General features: G+C 44.1%; 1 pseudogene; it reads left to right on the top strand.

Moving 5' to 3' along the window:
* Positions 1 to 457: 457 nt before the first annotated feature.
* LOC108886553 (lysine-specific demethylase 6A-like) lies at positions 458 to 17,719 on the top strand (annotated as a pseudogene).
* The last annotated feature ends 451 nt before the right edge of the window (positions 17,720 to 18,170 follow it).

The raw sequence follows: 18,170 nt of genomic DNA, 5'->3' as shown, positions 1-18,170 counted from the left end.
AATTAGTAAAACACTGCCATGGCCCTTAAACTGTAGTATAACTCCTGTTCAGAGGCCTCAGCTGCTGTTGTATCTCTTTTTATCAAGGCAGGAAGATCTGTAACAGAAGAAGTAAAAAAAAAAAAAAAAAAGAAAGAAAGAAAGAAAAAAGCTTCAAGGACCCTTATCTACAGCAAACCTCATTTCAGTAAGTTAGGGCTGATATTTATCTGCTGAAAAGGAATTTGAGTCGGCTTGGCCAGAATTAGGGGGCTGACGTCAGCCATGCTGCGACTTTGAAAAGTTCTCTGTGACATTATTACTCTCTGTGATCTTCACTCTCACTTTCTCCCCACTTGTTCTTTCTCTTTGCGTAATACAAACATAGATCGCTACAGTGCTGTGCTGCTTTTTCTCTCAAGTGCAGCGCATGTATACAGACAGACAGACGGGCACGCGCAGTTGAGCCAGTTTGTTTTTGTCTCCCCTCTCCCAGGCTGTTCGCTGCTACGATTCGCTCATCCTTAAGGCCGAGGGCAAAGTGGAGCCTGAGTTATTCTGCCAGCTCGGCCACTTCAACCTCCTCTTGGAGGATTACCCAAAAGGTGAGTAATCTCTCCTTTTCATCTGTGCTCAAGTGGTTTGTACAATGATCCATTCCTCACACGTTTCTGCTTAGTCCTCATCTGGTTTGACAAACACTTCAATTAAAATACCTTCCATGTACTTTAAATTCTTTTACAAATGATTAACTAACCTAAGATTTTATACTTGCAAAAGTCTTTTTTAAACTTTTATTACAACTTAAGGAATTTATAGACTTCTGCAGCTGGCTTCATTCCAACTCTGACTGCTCGCTATCTTATCCTCGATTAATTCCCTGTTTCCCTCTACTTTAATTACAGCATTATCGGCATACCAGAGGTACTACAGTTTACAGTCAGACTACTGGAAGGTAAGACACACAAAACACACACAAACACACGTGCCCACAAGCTCACTTACTCATTCAGTTAGTGATACTCTCACCTACTTTCAATCACACACACACACACACACAATGTTGCTCACTTTCCCACACATTCATTCGCTCATACACAGGAAGCATGTATGGTCTCGGTTGGGTTAGATGCCGGCGTAAGATGCGGTTTCGGTTTTCATGTTGGAGTCATCTTGAACTCTTTTTCCTGTTAAGGTGACACTTTGCGGTGAGATTGATAGCTCATTATTGGTTTTTCCGATTACTGAACTGTACCATGTAGCCGCAAGGTTATGTAAATGTGTATAAACCTTTGTTTACAAGGACACACACAGTTTCAGAAACATGTTGATTTAGTGAGGGTTGAATCAGCAGCTTTGATATTGGTTACCAAGGTAGGCAATAGACTTTTTGACACCATGAAAAATTTTGGTAAAATTTTCATTTGAGGAAATACAACTGAACAATAAAACTCAGTGTTTTCATTGCACAGTAGCAAATAAATAGGTGATGCTTGTACATTCTTAAGTTGCTTCAGTTTAGTTAGATTTGTCAAACATTGTGAATCTGAAATTTCTATTTGTAATAATGATCTTGCACCTTTTCCACCCAGAATGCTGCCTTTCTGTATGGCCTGGGAATGGTCTACTTCCACTATAATGCCTTTCAGTGGTGAGTACCAACTTTCTTTTTATTTCACAAGCATAAAAACAGTGCACATTAATGAGTGGAATAATATTCCAGTCTTGGATACAATTTCAATGTAGCTTCATTAAATCCACATTAATGGACAGTGCTAAAGGGTAACTCAAGTGTTAGCTTAGCTATTTTTCTTTTAGACTTGGATTGAGAAATTTAACAGAATACAGAGCATTAACAAATACACTGAGTAGAATGTAAATTTAAATAGATGTCATGCAATAATAAAATATTTGATCAAACTACATGAAAATCACATCAATCATAATGCATTACTTCCTGGAATAGGAGCTTGAATACTTCAGATATGGCTAAACAAATCACATGGCATTTTATTACAAATTGTCAAACAAACCTGTTGCTGAACAGCTGAATACACTTTACATAAGGCAAATACCATACAGTGGAAAAACAAGTCCATTCAAGAGCAACTAAGATCATCTGTGTGAGCGAGACCAGGCCTAAAATGGCTCAGTTGGGTCTGTATATGTTTATGTACATGTTGTTAACCAGCTGGAAAACTGCCTCTGAGTAAAGTCGTCCTATGTTGTTTCCATGGCAACACCACAACCAGAGAGGAGTCAGTTCTGGCTAACAAAGAATCAGCTCAAATCTCTGCACAGATAAAAAGATGTAAACCCTGGCTATTGTTGTCAGTGGCTGCTGGAAAAAGTGCAGTCAAACTGTTTTTAAGAGGCACACATTCACCTGTGAATATTTAGGAAATGCTGATGAGTTTGTTGAAATTGCTACCTGCGTGCTACATTTCTTATGACACTTGAGCATTTAGTAAAAAAAAGCTTGCATCGACTAACTTTCTACTGCAACATTAGTTGATTTATAATGACTGTGAAGCAAGCAAATAACCAGTGGGCTGCTCTCTGTTACTGTGGAAAGAACATCTTTAGTATTCAGTTCAAGGTGGCAAACACACAGCGTGACTTGAATGAGCACTGACTGTCTGAGCAACAGAATCTGCTGCAGCTCACACCTGTTGTTTGGCTCATTCGGTCCAGAACAAAATGAAGCGTTGCGTCTTTGTTTTCAGTACCGTTCATTTTCCTTTTCTTGATAATTTTCCCACCTGTTCCTTGCAGGGCGATCAAAGCATTCCAGGAGGTGCTGTACATTGACCCAGGGTTCACCCGGCCAAGGAGATCCACCTACGCTTAGGTCTCATGTTCAAAGTCAACACAGACTATGAGTCAAGCCTAAAGGTAGGTTAAAACCCAAATACACACTACAGCAGTAGACTCATCGATTAACCATAATAACACAGAGCCCATTTTAAAATAGTCTAAATGGAATAGTGTTTATTATGAAGCACATGCAGGAAGTGATATGAGTTATTGTCAACATCAAGATGAGTTTAGCACCGTGAGCGAGTGGAGTCGTACAGAAAGCGACAGGGCTCCCGCTGTGACAAGGCCACTGAGTGTCTGCTGGCAGCTACTGATGAATAATAATATGCAGAGGGGATTACTTTGAGACTGAAAATCCAGGCAGTCATGACAAAAACAGTCATTCTGGATGTGCTTTTACTCATTTCTACCAATTTTTTCTCACAGCATTTTCAGCTGGCTTTGATTGACTCCAACCCTGCACTTTGTCCAAAGCTGAAAGTAAGCAACATCCTTAATTATTGTGTATCTATTTAATGATTATATTAAGGAATATATTGATTATATGCTAACTTGAAACTTAAAATAGATGATGGAAAAGTATGAATTTTCTGTTTTTTCTTTTTCATTTCAGAAATGTATGTTGAGCTATTAATTGTGGACTTTTTTATATAAATAAGTAACAGCAGCAGGGGATGTCTAATACCTTACAGTGTTCACTGTCTTCAGTACAAAGTGTTAGATTATGGTCAGCTGCTGGGGTTCGGTCTGGTTAGAGCACTGGCATTATTTGATATGCCGCTGCCATCTCATCTCTCCCACCCCAGTACCTGTTACCTTGGCGACGGCAATATCCATTTTTGCCCAGCCTCTCGCTGTTTGCCTTTTGCCTCATTGTGTCCCCCTCATTCCTATTCTCTCTAACACGCGCACACACACACACACACACACACACATATAGCAAGGGCAGCCCCCGTCTTTCTTCCCCTCTCTCTCTCCCTCTCCCTCCTCTCTCTCTCTCTCCATCTGCTGAGAGTCACTCAGGCAGCTTAGATCAGACACTGCAGCGCTCCAGACAAAGGAAGGTGCTGCCAGGAGCACAGCTACCTATCTGGTCTGTTACACTTAATGTAGACAGGCAACCTTGGGGTTTCTGACACCTATTTATTGACAACGCAGCATTACTTTTCAAAGACTTGAAAAGACTATGGGGAGGTCTAAGACTGTTGAGGGTGGGAAACCTTTCTTAAATCCTAAATTACCTCTACCTAACATGTTTCCTCTTCTTTGCTTTTACAGTTCAGTTCCACATTGCTCATTTGTATGAGATTCAGGTAAGTGCCTTCTCCTTTATTTAATCTATGCTTCAGTTTGCTTATGTTTGCTCCCAAGGACACAGGACATTTATTTTCTTTCTGTCATTCGTAATTGCGAGCCAAGTGCTGCATGCTGATTGAACGTCCAACGGCAAGGCTATAGCTCATAACCCAGCCGCCACTGTAAAATCACAGGGCGTCTGAATGCCGGGATAGCCCTGTTTTTTTTTTTCTTTTTGTATTTTGTATTTTGAACCAGGTGCTGACAAATTGAGGAGGGGAGCTGGGTGCGTGCATGAGTGGGTGGCATGCGGGAGGGGATGGGAGATTACTCTCAGACGATCGACGGGGTTGCCACGGAAACAAGAAAGTCTGTCTCCCCCCTCTTTTGTATGCTGGTGGTCTCCCTTTCTCTTTATGTCGGTTTCAGTGGAGAAGTACAGTAGCTCTCAGCAGCTCTGGGAGTAGCAGCGCTACACAAGTAACATGTTTTTTATTTGTGCTGTATCACAACACAGCACTGCAGTGGAAGTCTTATAATGGTTGCAGCCATTGAGCAGCAGATCTTTAGATGCAGAATTAAAATTAAATTTGGAGGAGCGGGGAAGGCCATCAGGACGATATTTTTCTGTGCTTCACAAGATGATGGTATAAACACTTTCTAAATTGTGTTTCGTTCTCTCTGTCTTCCCTCATCACCCTCTCCCAAACCCACTCTGCTCATTTCTTGCTACACTCCCTCTACCATTGCTCTCCTTGGCCCCCCTCTGTTCCCCTATATTCAGAAGAGATACCGGGCTGCCAAGGAGGCCTATGAGAGCCTTCTGCAGACGGAGGATCTTCCTGCACAGGTGAAGGCCACTACCCTGCAGCAGCTTGGTAAGTCAGTTATAGTTTGACAAACAAGATCACTTGCTGTGTAGCTTGTGTAGATGGTGAAAGCAGACTACATTGTATAATATTGTAAGGGAACTTCCTTTTCCTTTGAAACTGAGAAAACTCACCTCGGTTTCGCTTCTGTCTCAACTAAGATATTATCGGTGTTACGTGTCATTTAGTTGTATGGGTTTTAAGTGCACTTAGGAAATCATAGCATTTAAAAGATTTTGTCTTTGGATATTAAGCTCAACATTCAAACATGTTTTGAATTGAGTGCACATTTAAGTTGTGTGTTGGCTTTTCTTAAAAAAAAGAAAAAAAGAGGCCAGCAGTGAAAAAAATCTTTCTGTCTAAGAGACTGATTAATTTGACATTTTCCAGGCTGGATGCATCACACAGTGGAACAGCTCGGAGACAGAGCCAGCAGGGACAGCTATGCCATCCAGTGTCTGCAGAAATCTCTGGAGGCCGACCCCAACTCTGGACAGTCCTGGTACTTCCTTGGCAGGTACGTCACGCCACGCTTTTAAAAGATGATTTAGTGTTATTAATGTCTGTCATTTATCTGAAAGAATTGAAATTATCATCTGAAATGTTGACATTACATCACTGTTTTGCTTTTTTTTAGAGCAATAATGATATTATTCAGTTATGGAGTGATAAGGGGTATGGGGGTCGATCACAGTCAGTTGATTAATAGCAGCTTTATGCTTAATTGTTTTTGTATGGATGAAGAGGGGTAGTTCAGATCTTCTTCAAGCCTGCTGCTCAAATAACTGGAACAGGATCAGGCTTTACATGGCTAATACTAATGATTTATAAAAGGCTTGGATCGGGCTCTGTCCTGATCATGTGGATTTGTTTGGGAAATCTCTCAAAGAAACTTTTTTCTAATATATGTCACCCAATGTTCCATGCAAGAATAAGTCTGGGAAAAATCTGATGTTTAGATTAAGAAAATCTGCAGAAAGAAGCTATGCGTCTATGTATCTGTGTATTTATGCGTAAGTTACTTGACATATTTTATGTGCTGAAATGTTTTCCATGTCTGTTGCACAATCCTGACAGCCTGTATCTCCTGCAGGTGCTACTCTAGTATTGGGAAGGTCCAGGACGCCTTCATCTCCTATCGGCAATCCATAGACAAATCAGAGGCCAGTGCAGATACCTGGTGCTCTATAGGGTAAGGATCACTAAGGCTGGAATTCCATTCATTTTTAACAGTCTAAGTATCTGTGCCACAGACTGTAGATAAATATATGCTGCTGTTTTTAACTGTAGGCTTGTGAATGGACATTTTGGAGTGACCTAACTCCTTACTTTTTCTTTTCTATTGTTTTCTTAATCTGCCTTTGCTTCAATCACTTTATTATTCCTTATATATCCATTGCATGAAAAAAAACACTTCTTCTCACCATTTTCCTCTCATCCCATCCCTGACCTCCCCCCTCCACAGGGTGTTGTACCAGCAGCAGAACCAACCCATGGACGCTCTGCAGGCCTACATCTGTGCCGTGCAGCTGGATCACAGCCACGCCGCCGCCTGGATGGATCTGGGCACGCTCTACGAGTCCTGCAACCAGCCGCACGACGCCATCAAGTGCTACATCAATGCCACACGCAGCAAGGGCTGCACCAACACCACCGCGCTAACCCACCGCATCAAATGCCTGCAGGTGGGTGGAGAGAGAAATGAGAAAGATCAGACAGTACACAGAGGTTTTAGTGCAGTCGTCTACCAAAACTAGCATTTACAGGTGTGCTGCACCTGTAAAATGTGGCTAAAATAGATACAAAGTGAACCTTTGTTCAGCAAAAATGGCTGCTCTCAGATGCACACTGCCAGCATAGATGCTATAAATTAAAAGGAGGGGTGTCTCCTAGTTGGTTTTTCTAACAGAAGTCAGTAAAGCAGTTAAATGCTGCAAGGAAGTGTAGCCTCCATCACAGCTTTCCTATAATATGGTGTATAGTGTCCTGTCATTGTATTTGGTGTACAAGCTGTTGACTTCTAGCATTTTAACAGAGCTTAGTTGGGACAGTTTGGGACATCCCTAATTGATTGCAGGTAGAGGACATGCAGTGAGTGCCACAGGATGTAGATGGAAGAAGAAAAGGCATTAACAATAACAAATAACTGAATTGCTCCAATGTACTGTACATAATGTGGCGTAAACCAGGTGTTTAGGATTGCTGGAGAAAGTTTGACCAGGTCCAGTGCAAGCTGATGGTTGTCTCCCTCAGCAGCAGCCTCTTCCTTTCCTGAACCTTCCCAAACTTAAAACCCCCTTCCAGCAGCACAGACTACAGCTTCTAAGGGGTTGTCTGTTGTACAGCCATCATTGTACTCTCCTGCCTCTTCCTGTCCTTTGTTAACATCCCTGCAAGGCCACGACTGTGTTGAATCAGTCCATATATTAATCCACAGGGATGTGATTATCCTATTAGGCACAAAGGAAACTTTTGAATCCAGGGAGCTGAACTCAAAATGAATTCAGGATTCAAAATAGAGTAAAATCCAGGAGGGGTCTGGTGCCATTTTATTTTTTCTGGGCTTTATTACCTCTCATTCTCTCAAGACCTTAACTCATGCCAAGCTCAAGTCTTTGTTGCTTAAGCTGTGTTTCATAATATAAGGGGAGGAAAAACAATTACTGTAGCCCCCTTGAGGAATAATAGGAATAATTTACCTTGTTTTAAGGATTATTTATGGGACTTTTCCCTTATTCTTTCATAGATTAAACAGCTGGGGTTCTGACAGTCCCCATATCTCATGTGTTAATTTATTCATCTATATTTTTGTCCAAGCAATGTCATTTTCCTTTACATATGCATGAAGGAATGTTGCATTTCCACCAGTTATGTTAGCATATATTCATGGCATTAAGACAAGCTCAGCTGCTTGTTTTAATGGACTTGTAATTGTGTTTGGGATTACTGTTGCTGAATGTAATACCTCCTTTGTGTGGTTGATACTGTACATGACATAGGTATGATAGCCAGCCAAGACACAAGTTTGCATATCGTCAGTTTTCCAACTTAGCCTCACTTGTTTTGTAACCTCTACCTATTTACCATTGCTGATCATTTCCTTGTTTTGAGGTCATCGTTTTTTTAAAAGAAAGCCTTGTGTTTTATTATTTTTTTGTTTTTTCACGTCGTTTTCCATTCCCCTAGGCTCAGTTGAGTAACCCCCAGCTCAGTAGCCTACAGGGTAAAAGTAAAATGCTCCCTCTTATTGAGGAGGCATGGAGTCTGCCAATCCCAGCTGAGCTAACCTCCAGGCAGGGAGGCCTGAGCAGTGCACCACAGCAGGTGAGAGACCAGATAGAGCAACTTACACCTACTCCCCCCACCCAACCCAACCCCACCTCCCTCCCTCCTCTTCCTTCCCCTCCTTTTGACTGAGTGCACACTCAGACACATAGGCACTCATACACATAATCGTAATGTACACACAGACATATCTACAGGTCAACACAAGCGCATGCACTGTTGTACACACTGATGGGTAACACTTGAGCTTAACTCCACCTTCCACACTGTGTGATGTCTAAAGAAGCCAACAAAAACTCACAATGAATTTTTCTGCTACGTCGTGCATCACGATAACAGAAATTGAATAAGTCACGCTCAGTTTCAATTGGCTACACTAATGCAGCCATGGCAGCTTTATGGCATCTGTTTTAAATTAGGAGGTGTCCAGCCAAGTGTTACCCAAGTCCTGCACTCCCTCTCCTCTCCACAGCGCAGTAGTCACTCGGCTTCACCCATCACGCTCAGTAGAAGTAAAAAAATAAAAAAATAAATCAAGGCTTTTCTTAATTCTTTCCCATTCAATTTCCTTCTATTAATCCTGTTCTTAATCTGACGTGGTATTCAGGATTACACCCCCCTGCACTTCATTGACAAATCCAGTTGTAGGAGGTGAACTTGTTGAACCTGGATCACACTTGTTTGTTGTTGTTGTTGTTTTTTTTGTTTTTTTTTAATCTGCTTTGGTTTACACTGGGAGAGATTGCCTTTCTGAAGAGATCAAGTGCTGTAATACCAAGTCAAGTGGCTGTGTTTCTAATTCTCACACTCATTGACGTTTTTGGCTTTTGACCCCGGCCCCCCACCCCAGTGTGATCGGTGAGGTCGTGCTGCCGTAAAGCGCACCCAGGCTTCCTATTGGCTCTGTCCAACTCCCCCTTCTTCCTTCCTCCCTCTCCCTCTTCCTCCCTCCTCCTCCCTCCTCAGTAGTTGACCTTAGATGTCCTGCAGCTGCTCACAAAGCCCCAGCAACGCCCCCTAGTGTTCCATTACCACTCCATTCATTCATGCTCATCATACAGTAGATGCGAGTGCGAGTTCTGGTGTGTCCATGTTTGTGTGCGTGTGTGTGATTGTTGTTGTGTCATCAACTTGTAGCATTGGAATATGTTGATTTAGCTGCTTTGACTTGGTGAGAGTCAATTCACTGTGAGACCTATTCCAGTGTGAGTGAGTTTGGAACGGGGATGTTGATGGATGGATAGGTTTAAAATTGGTCAGATGTGACTTCATAATATAGATACATAATGAGAAAATTACACTTGATAGTTAATAAAACACATAGCATTTTTTTGGTTGCTCACTTTTTCTAATGCAACATGTATAAATGATGCACATTTCCCACTCTTTCAGGAAACAATTTTGAACTTAAAAAGAAAATAACTGAGTTTTTGTGAAACTAAATTCCTGAGCAGTCACATCTGGCTCATATGGTCCCTCAGAGGTAACGGTAAGGCTCTCAGTGTGTGGAATGTGTTGTAATCTTTGGCTTTAAAGGTTGAGTTATGCTATCGTGCCCTCAAACAGCTGCAACTCCCCTTATATTGTCTGAAAGCGTAAAAAGCATTACACTGAAATGCTGTGCAGACTTGTATTAAGAGTCATTGCGATGAGTTGGAGTGCTGCAGGTGTTGATGAGAAGGCTTAGTGGTGAATTTCCACCAGCATTCCTCTAAACAGGAGAAATGCCCTGGGGCTGTTGTTGCCCTATGAAGCAACACCTTCAGATACACAGGAATGTTTTGCTCTACATGTCCTGCTTGTTTGTTTAAGCACCAACATAGAATGACAATATCGTTCTCCTTTTTTTCTCCTCCTTTTTCTCCACCCCCTGCTTTTCTTTGCCCTCTGACCCCTCCCTCTTGCTGCACTGTTTTCTTCATATTTCATTTTCCCTCCTTTCACCCTATTCCATCTCCTTCTGTCTCTCCATGGCCTTTATATCCTCCCTCTTTTTCTTCTTTTTGCCTGCGCTCCCGCCAACCCCTCCTCCAGGCTTGTAAGCCCAATCACAGTGCAGAGGGCGGGGGCTCGGGTCAGTCTCTGCCCCCTCACGTGGGCCCGCTAAGCCAAGCAGAGGACCAGTCCTGCCCAGCAAAGAGGAGGAGAGCCTCCAGCCCTGCCAAGGTGAATACGACAGCGACAGCATCATCAACTGCATTTCTCTCAGAAGTTACAATCATGCATTTTAAAGTCTGAGTCCTTAATTTGACTGTTACACCTTACATGTACTCTTCCAATCTTCAGGGTGATTCATGGGCCAGTAATCCAGCACAGCCAGTTCCCAACTGGTACCTCTCCCCACAGAAATTGCAGGTTGGTAACAGCTCACTACCTCCATATTTAATTTTATCAATAATCATCTGAGCAGAGACCCCATCCAGTTTCCACTCTCCGTCTTTATCAGGTGCTGGAACAGTTGCGGAGTAACAGGGCCAGCCTGAAGCCGCCGCAGCTTCAGATGTTGGAGCAGCTGGAGGCTCAGCTCACCATGATGCAGCAGCACCAGCACCAGGTAAAAATCTGTAGTATCACACACACACACAAGATAAAACTCTTATTCAATATTGAGCTTTATCTTAGACTATCATTTACTGTGTGTAAGGCTCAAACAAAGCATTTCATTTCTAACAGCTATCAGGGTATGCCTGATGAATCAGCAGAAATACACACACGTACACATGTAAAAACAAATTGAGTTTTAATCATTTATAGTCTTAAACTTGAATAATTTACAGTCAATTTATGGTACTATACAGCACATGAATATTTTAGTAATTTTACATTGACATGTATGCATGAAGCGAAGCAGTGACTGTGGAAATGTAATGCAGTGGGGCACACACACAGATCGCAGTGTGTTATTGGGTACGTGAAGGCTTAAACTGTGATGTTAAGATGAATAAACTCACTAATTCAGAGCGTAAACACTGCATAATTTATGGTCCTACACTAGTATTCAGATGTGACTCAGGCTACTCAAATCCTTTTGGTGTTTTACGGAATGCGTAGGCATTAAAACCACTGTGGTTTGGCACATAAGATGCTACGAGTGAGTGCAGTGAAGTTTAAACATTGACAAGTAAGGAGGTGTGTTTTTTTTTTTGACTGACAGTGACTTGTCTTGTGGTGGTAAAGCTCACCTATCTGGTTCTTCAACAGAGTTTACACAGATATAAAAAAATATGCGCAGAAGCTACTTTTTAAGCTGTATTTAAATGTAAACTGTAGTGTTTTATCGCTGCCATGTTTGTTTTGTTTTTTTACAGATGAGACAGAATGCCTCAGGAGGTCAGGTGCGCCCCTCTCTCCCCAATGGCCCCACCTCCAACTCCCTCCCCTCCACGAACCCCAGCCTCCACCAGACCCGGCCCCACCTGGGACCCCACCGGCCGCTGTGCCCGCCGCAGCCGCTGGCCAACGGGCCCGTGGGCGCCGGGCCACACGGACCCTCAGACTCTCTCCCCGTGGGTGATAATAGTAAGAGTGTCAGTAACAGTAGTAGTAGTAGTAGTAGTAATAATCAGCCAGGGCCCACAGACACAGGACCCAACGGAGACGTGCCTTACCTGCAACCTGCCGGCAGCGGCGACGCAGCACTGCTACCTCACACCTGCACAAGCACGCAAACACAGGACGCCACGCCGCGACAGGCCCTGCACCTAAACTCCTCTCAGGTCAGACATCAACCACTACTCCTGTGGGTTTTTTTTTTATTTTCAGTGCCAGTGACAGAGCAGCCACATGTTCAGAATTATTATTATTAATTAAAACTCCCCCCGGCAAGTTGTCTGTCGCTCAGCTAAGAAATGGATATGGATATAATTCTGTTTCATCCTACTGACCTACTTGGCTCTGTTGTTAAAAAAAAAAAGCTGTCAAAAACCATTGAGGAAATCCATCGAGCAGTTTCTTGAAACAAGCAGTGAAATCCCTCTCATGAGACTCCTGTACTTACTCCTGTAAGTATGAAGGAGCCAAGAGATGTAGACAGATGTAAAAATAGAAAAAAGTGGGGCTCCCAACTCACATTTTAGGCTCTTGTTTTGACATTATAGCCTCTTCATTGACACACAAGACAAGTCGCCCCATCTCTCTGTTTTACTTTGACTCTTAACAGTTGTTCTCTTCTTCCCTCAGGGGCTTCAGAAGGGGTCTATTCCACATGCGACAGGCTCCAGCAGTGAAGGGACCCCCTCTCACTCACAGACCCCCAACTCCACCGCCCCTGTGCACCCCAACAATCAGGTTGGACATTCCACTAACGCCCCATCGCCACGGCAGCAGCCCCACAACCACCTCCCATCCCCTCCATCCCTACCGCCCTCCTCTACCTCAGGTGGAGCAGCACCCGGTGCGTCCGCTACCAAAGATAGCAACACCGCAGCCGCCCTCGTCACGGCAGCCGCGTCCCTCGGCAACGGAGGCTCGGAGGGCAAGACGCCGCCGCCACCAGCTGACGGGAAAGCGGCACAGGCAGGCGGCCTGGCCAATCACGTCCACTCGGGGGATGGTGGCAAGGTGGCAGAAGGTGGCGAGAAGCCGAGCCTTAGCGCAGACAATCCTAGACTATCTGCCCTGCTGGCAGGGGGGAAGGGCCCTGAGGAGGGCGAGGGACCGTTAGAAGGGACTGCAACCACAGCATCCGCCACGGCGGAGCCCCCACAAGAAAGTCAACAACATCCACCCGGCTGTCTTGCCTTCCACCCCCCACGCGCAGGGCAGCTCGGCTGCCTCCTCGCCCATCTCTGCCATATCCACCGCCACACCCTCACCCAAATCCTCAGAACACACCCAGACAGGCGCCCAGAGTCCTGCCGCCACGACCACCGCCGCGGCCACCACCACATCTGCTGCACCAGCTGTGAACGGTAACGGCAAAGGAGGCATCTCTGAGGACTCTCAAAGCCCGCTGAAGGCTGAGCCGCCCACCGTCACCGGCCTCAAAGCTACGCCGCCCCACGGACACGGCTCCTCATCGTCATCATCGTCATCTTCAATATCCATCTACCCCAGCTCCACAGACGTGCTGAAGGCCTGCAGGTGAGACTCAACTGCCTCATTGTCTTTCTTTCACATCATGGTGTCCTGCTGATGCACTCAGGCACTACCCTGATTCCTCTTGGCAGGAATGATGGTCTTGGCAAGAAAGTTATTGTTTTGACAAATAACAGGCCTCATTCAGGCCATAATTTCTGCTGTGTGGCAAATTCCCTTAGCTTAGCTTTAGCTTGGCATCCTGTGATGTGGAGAGGATGTCTATGCTGTTTGATACGTTTCTTTCATGTTTTCCAAAATGGTATAGATGTAAGTTGGGTTACTTGACTGTATTTGCAGTCAGTGTAAATGAGAGCAGGAATCATTCGAGCTCTGCTTTTTTGTTTTGAAGATGTCTCCTCCCTGTGGAATAGCAGAGTAACTGCAGAACCAGAGGCAAATAATTATGTAACTGTAAACAACACTGAAGGCTACTGGGCAGCCTTGTTGCCATGCAGATATTATTCAGCACAGATTTTTCAGCTGAATAGCTTCCTCCATCAGGTTCCACTTATTTTGACAACTGGAAACACGTCTTTCTATATTTTACATTTTAACTGGTAAAAAGTGGCGTTCCACCATGTGTGTAGTTTGTAGTTTGTAACCTGTGTGTTGCCATGACTGAAAACATTTTCCACACTCCTTGTGTGCAGGAACCTGGGGAAGAATGGTCTCTCCAACAGCAGTATCCTCCTCGATAAGTGCCCCCCGCCCCGGTTGCCCCCTCCGCCCTCACCAGCCCTGCCCAAAGACAAGCTCAATCCCCCCACACCCAGCATCTATGTGAGTATTACCCAGAGGAAAACAAGCTACTTTGAAATGACTTGATGTCATTTAGTAGCAGTTTAAAAGATTTTTAAAAACTTGTACATCTTTTAACTTCCTGTTTTTTGTCTGATCAGCTGGAGAACAAGAGGGACGCTTTCTTCCCCCCACTGCACCAGTTCTGCACAAACCCCTCCAACCCTGTCACTGTCATCAGAGGACTGGCTGGAGCACTCAAACTGGGTAAATGCATTGCTTATAATAGCTAACATAGGATGGCGAGTGATCTGAGCATACTTTGCATTGTGTTTTACTGTTAACTAAACTCTGCTGTCCCTTCTTCTGCAGACCTGGGTCTGTTCTCCACAAAGACGTTGGTGGAGGCCAACCCGGAGCACCTGGTGGAGGTCTGGACCCAGCTCTCTCAGCCCGCAGACGAGAACTGGGACCCGACGGGCACCAAGAAGATGTGGCGCTGCGAAAGCGCCCGCGCCCACACCACCATCGCCAAATACGCCCAGTATCAGGCTGCCTCCTTCCAGGAATCCCTGCGGGTCAGTTGCGCTTAAATTCAAGTTCAGAGAGACTGAAGGAAATCAGATGATACTAAGAAACAATACTAATGTGTTTGTTTTCAGGAGGAGAATGAGAAGAAGGCACTAAAGGAACCCTCAGACACAGAGCCAGCATCAGCAGAGAGGTACCTAGTGTTGTTCTTTATCTTAATTTATTACATGGATTAGTTTTCTCCATTAAAAAGCTCCAGACGTGGATATTTAATTGGTCAGTTTGGTTTGGTTTGGCTGAATTCTTTTATTTTTGAAGAATAGATTTAAAACAACATCAAAAGCCAGACAATATCCAGTCTCATTTTTGGCATGTGAGCCACCACCCAAGTAATTACATTTCAGACACTATGTCATAATCGTTGGCAACCCTTCTCCTGAGTCCTGCTACATCCCTGTTTTGTTTATTTTCACTAAATCTATCATCATGTGTGTTGCTAATTATAAATTCTCTCTGTGTATCATCAGTGTTGCACGCAAAAGAAGGGGACCCTTAAAGCACATTAAGTTTGGAACCAACATCGATGTGTCGGACGAAAGGAAGTGAGTATGGATTTCATCTCACTGTCTCATCATCATGTCCCGAAACTGATGATTTAGTGCCCTTGAAAGATTTCAGATTAAAAGCTCTCCACTGTGAGCTCATAATCTCATAATGATTGTTCTCTACTAGGTGGAAGCAGCAGCTCCAGGAGCTCAGTAAACTGCCGGCCTTCGCTCGAGTTGTATCCGCCGGCAACCTGCTCAGCCACGTAGGTCACACCATCCTGGGTATGAACACGGTTCAGCTGTACATGAAGGTCCCTGGGAGCAGGATACCAGGTTAGTGCGCTTTCTGGGGCAAGTTTACAGTCTCATTATGTGGTCTGTGAGTCATGTATTAGTTTTGATGTGTAGATTTGTCCAGTGACAAGGTTCTGTTGGTCCCTCCAGGTCACCAGGAACATAATAACTTCTGTGCCGTCAACATCAACATTGGTCCAGGAGACTGTGAATGGTTTGCAGTACCTGAGCCTTACTGGGGAGTGATGAGCAACTTCTGTGAAAAGTAAGACGAACCAGACTGCCTCCACTTCCCACCTTCACCATCCTTTACTCCATGCATCCATCACAACTCCGTTTCTCCCCTCCCTTCTCACTTCCAGGAACAACATCAACTTCCTGATGGCTCGTGGTGGCCCAACCTGGAGGACCTGTACGAGGCCGACGTGCCCGTCTACCGGTTCATCCAGCGTCCGGGCGACCTGGTGTGGCTCAACACCGGCACCGTGCACTGGGTGCAGGCCATCGGCTGGTGCAACAACATCGCCTGGAACGTAGGACCTCTTACGGGTATGCGTTGAATTAAGGGATATTGGTTTATTCTGCAGATATGGAAAAGTATATTTACCCAGGGAAAGGGCAGTAGTTCACAATCCTGTCAAACAGGAATTATATCTGATATCGTGACCTTTCCTGTGATGTTTGAAATGCTTTTCTGATGATTATTGACCTTTTGTAGCTGATTACTGAGCTGATTACAGCAGGATTTTATTTCCTGTCTACACCAGATGCATTTCACAGACATTTTTCAGTCGTGTCTGTGACTGAAATAAGAGGCTTCCATTTTAACCAATGCAGCTGTTTGTCCACATAATGGCTCCCACTGTACTTACTTCAGTCTTAATCTCTGCGTTTTCAGCCCACCAGTACAAGCTGGCTGTGGAGCGATATGAGTGGAACAAGCTGCAGAGCGTCAAGTCCATGGTTCCCATGGTGCACCTCTCCTGGAACATGGCTCGCAACATCAAAGTGTCCGACCACAAGCTGTTTGAGATGATCAAGTGAGCCACAGAATTGTTTGCATCTTATGTTTGACTCCACTCCTTTTTTTCTGCATTACCTGACACTGTGTATCATTGTTCCAGGTACTGCTTGCTGCGGACGTTGAAGCAGTGCCAGTGGGTGAAGGAAGCCTTGGCGTCGGCCGGCAAGGAAACAGTGCTGAGGCCGAGGACGAGGGACGAACCGGCTCACTACTGCACCATCTGTGAGGTCAGTAAAGCACACCGGGAACATTTCAGCATCAGGGGTGTGAATTTTAACAGGATTTCACATTTCTGCAGCTCACACTTATTTTCTAGTGGAGGATAATTGTCTCGCTGTGCGCTTGTTCCTGCTCACATGCTGAATAATACTCACCACCCTACATGCTGGATCAGTACCAAATGTATGAGGGGATAAAAACTGATGCGTGTGTGTATATATAATCATCAAATGCACTGATATTTTAGTTGATTGTGGATCATAAGATCATAGTTTTTTTAAAAACTGTTTGTGGTGTTATTTCATCCTTCAGCTTTAAGGTTTGTCATACTGATTTTTCATATTGTGTATTGAAATTTTGTCACGAAAAAGATGAAATAATTTAGAAGTGGACAATATAAGGTTATATGTATGGAGGAAACCATGTGGTAGTTGTTAGTAGCACTTGAGCGAGACATTTATTTAACAGCTCTGCAGTTTGCTGTTCCATTGACACTGCATTAAAGGCAGAGTCAGTTTTTGTTTGAGCTAATTAGCGGGTGTGCTAATGGTTTTACTTGAATGCAGGGCTTTCAGCTGCTTCACAGAAATGTCTCCATATCCCATTCAGCGTCCGCTGTCATTGTGTCCTAGCAATTGTTCCATTACTCACTGTCTGTGCGGCAGCTCCAGGATCTGTCTGTAGATGACATCATCACTGCAGTCTGTGTCTGCTCTTCATCTCCATTCAGATTCACAAATCACAGTTACCATGCGAGAGAATTGACATGACAATTCTGTATCAGTGTGTTCTTCCTATAGACTGAAGTTATTCAAGGTTGGTGCCACTTCTTATACATGTGTTTGTGTGTGCACGTCCTTTGTAGGTAGAGGTGTTCAACCTGCTGTTTGTGCGCCGCGAGCTCCTGTCCAAGAAGCAGTATGTGGTCCACTGCCAGGACTGCGCCAGGAAAGGCAGCGGCCACTCTGGATGACTTTGTGGTGCTGGAACAGCACAGGATGGAGGACCTGATGCAGGTCTACGACCAGTTCACATTAGTAAGTCAGCAGAATGGAGGGAGACCCGGACTTGAGGCACTTGTGTCCTCTTTGAGAGCGAATGAAAAATCAGTGTATTTATGTAAAGTGGTAGAACAAATACTGATTGAAGACTTCCATTTTATTTTAGAGGTAATTAATCAAAATTATTGGCTTTAAAATACACATGGTTACTTAATGGCTGCTTTGAAGCTACATCTCAAACGAGTCAGGGGTGTTTGAAATGTGACCAGAGAATGGGGTGTGGTTCAGTGCAGAAATTTTAACATTAGCTTAAAGCTAGGTGTAAATTTCTGCTATCAAGCAACACTTTCTAAGCCTGTGTAAACTGCTTTTTAAACCATTGAATTTTAAAATGAATATATAAATATTATATAATAATTAATATAAAAATTTAACAGTATAATTCCAGGCATAAGCTGCAATGTAACTTGCTAATAATAGTGATAAG

The sequence above is a fragment of the Lates calcarifer genome, unplaced genomic scaffold, assembly GCF_001640805.2.
Source record: "Lates calcarifer isolate ASB-BC8 unplaced genomic scaffold, TLL_Latcal_v3 _unitig_112_quiver_2279, whole genome shotgun sequence".
Taxonomy (NCBI): Eukaryota; Metazoa; Chordata; class Actinopteri; family Centropomidae; genus Lates; species Lates calcarifer.
This window is presented reverse-complemented; position numbering and strand designations above follow the sequence as displayed.